Raw genomic sequence first — 2,843 nt, 5'->3', positions numbered from 1 at the left:
AAAAAGCTCCCAGGGGAACAGAACCAGCAGGTGCCAGTGGGAAGCTGGGGGTGAGGTCATGCAGCAGCGAAAGCATGCCTGCCCAGGCACAGCTTGGCATGACTCTTCCGTTAATCACCCCCCTTAGCGCATGATTTGGGCCACGTACTGCAGAGACGTGCATGAGTTAGAGGTGCAGAAACTCACCTGTCCCTTGGGGGTGACTGTCTCCCTTCAGCTAGTTCCTCCCCATGGCTCTGCCGCCTGACACGTTCGGGGTACAGGCAACGAGGTGGGGACTTGCAGTGGGCAAGTGTCTTCCCCGCGTGCTTCTCCTGGCTAATTCCTGTAATTCTCTGTTTGGAAATGGGAGGGCCGCAAACCTCACCAATCCTGCCAGTGAAAGGCTGGAAGGAATCATGAATACACCTGGGAGGGCTCAGGGTATTTGGGAATCCCTTAAACACTCCTCAAGCTCTTTCTGGTCCTCCCGGGGACTTGCTGCAAGAGCAGCTGCTGCCGCTGAATCTTCCTCTCTGCCTTAGTAACAGTTTGCAGGGAGGCACAGTGATGCTCCCTTCTACTCCTGCTGCTGCGAGCTCTCTGCCTACAGCACAGCTGCTCTACCAATAAAGGGCAATTTTTTTACCCAGCTTTTATTTTGACAATTTTTGTGCAAAAAATAAACAAACCGCTATTTTTCGAGCAGCTCGAGCAGGAAGGGGAGCAGATGCTGAATGGAAGCCCTGGAATCACACATGTAAGGAGTTTGTCTGTTCTGCGTTTGCAGATTTCAACTGTGTTGCCATTATGCTTGAGTGCTTTCTGTATTAAACAAGATGAGGCGACGTCCTGTTTTGGTTGAATCAGCAAGGAGGAGTTTCAGCGCTCACTCTCCACGAATAATCCCATTCTCCCAGGCAGCTGTCTTCTGCGAAATGAAAGTGCAGACATCTACAGTATTACCCTGTGCCTGTTTGCAGAGTCTGCTGTTATCATGTTAATGAAGGGAGCCGAGATAATCACCTTAAAGCATAAATACATCTCAGATGCTGATTCACTTTCTCCTATTTGAGCCTCATTTACCAGGGTAATTCTTATTTTTTTCCACTGCGGGCTTGTTGTGTCTGGAAGGGTAGTTATTTCTTTTTTTCACAAGTCATCTCCAAAACACTTGGAGATGTGTTTGACTGTTGTCAAAAATTCCTGCATAGTTAACAGCAAATGATTCAAAATCAATTGTGCGAGACAGCCTCATTTGCTTCAGAAATTGCAGGTATAGGGTTGCAATTCCCACTGTAGTACTAAGATAGTTAAGAGGCTTCTAAATCAAGAAGCCTCTTGTCTAGATCTGGTTATTCCTTCTCATGTCGTAGCCATACGTAGTATCAAGTCCTGGATCTAAGGCCAGTCCAGACAATTTTGTTTGATCTGCAGCCTTAGCGGCCACACAGATCGCGTAGCCTCAGCCAACGCTGTGTGGGTCACTTACAGATGAAGACAGACACGCACTTTTAGAGGATAATTTCTCTCGCTCTGAGATGGGTGACAGGAACCACCTTTTCCCCATGTCTTGTCGGGCCCTGCCACGTCGGTTACAACCACTGAAGGAGCCTATGTGGGTGGGTAAAATCTAAATTAGGTGCCTAACGCTCAGCCAGATCACATCAGGGGACAGGGATCCCTCCACTGCACGAATGGCAAGTCAGATACCGTGGCAGTCTCGCAATACTCCATGTTTTCTTCAAGCCCCAGCCCCTGGAGTCAGGTGAATATGCATCTCCCTTATTTTCTTCTCAGTTAATTTCTTTCTGGCGTTTATGGTTGCAGCAAAAAAAAAAACAAAAAAAAAAACCAAGCATGTGACTCAAGTTGGGTGTTCATAGGCTCAAAATGCAGAATATCAATTAGCTCCCAGAGCAATGTTTTTATTCTAAGTTCCCATGATTTTTTTCCCAAGCCTGACTAACAATATCAGAACATCTGCTGTTGTCCGTGCTTCACGCGGCAGGTTTAGCTACAGCACGAGGACTGCGTGTACCAGCTGGAGACTGGCATCTCCCCAGCTCCTTGCCGGCTCCCACCGCCGGGCTGCTCCCTGCATCTGCTTCCGCACCCTGGGAAGTCCCGACCCCCCCCGGAGCCGGGGGCAACGTGCTGCCACAGCGGGGTGTGCTGCGGAGGTGTGCTGCAGGGGACGAGGACTGGGAGAACCGGGAGAACCGGGCGCTGAGCTGAAGGAGCCGGTGTGGAAATGCAGCCCTGTGCTGGGAGGCAGAAATTAGGGCAGGGTAGGGCGTAGGGGGCTGGGGGAAGGCAGCCACACTGGGATGGGGAGATGTTCCCAGGAGCTGTGCAATGGGACAGATGGGGAAAGATGAGAGCCCTAGTCTGCGTTTAGCCCTGGTCCACATTTAGGCTGGATCTGTGGGTGCAGGCTGTTGGCCCAGTCTCTATTTAGACCTGCTCTGCATTTAGACCTGGCCGATAGCCCTGCGCTTGCTGGCCCTGGCCACGTTTAAGCCCGGTCTGTCGGCCCCATCTGCATTTAGCTCCAATCTGTAGCTGTGGTCCACATTTAGGCCCTGCCTATGGGCCCAGCCTGTTGACCTAGGCTGTATTTAGACCCAGTTTGTACTTAGGCCCGGTCTGTGTTTAGCTCCGGCCTGCAGGCCCAGTGTGTTGGCCCGGTTTGTATTAAGGCTTGGTCTCGAGGCCCCACATGCAGGCCCTACACACAGGCCCCACAAGCGGGTCCCGTGAGCCGGTCCCAAACATAGGCCCAGCCTGCATTCAGGCCGCTGTGCCGCCAGGGAAGGGCGCGCTCACACAGCGACGGAGCCCGGAGCCGCCCGGGCGCCCGC

Source organism: Pygoscelis adeliae, unplaced genomic scaffold, assembly GCF_000699105.1.
Source record: "Pygoscelis adeliae isolate BGI_AS28 unplaced genomic scaffold, ASM69910v1 Scaffold286, whole genome shotgun sequence".
In the NCBI taxonomy this organism is placed as follows: domain Eukaryota; kingdom Metazoa; phylum Chordata; class Aves; order Sphenisciformes; family Spheniscidae; genus Pygoscelis; species Pygoscelis adeliae.
Note: the sequence above shows the minus strand (reverse complement) of the source record.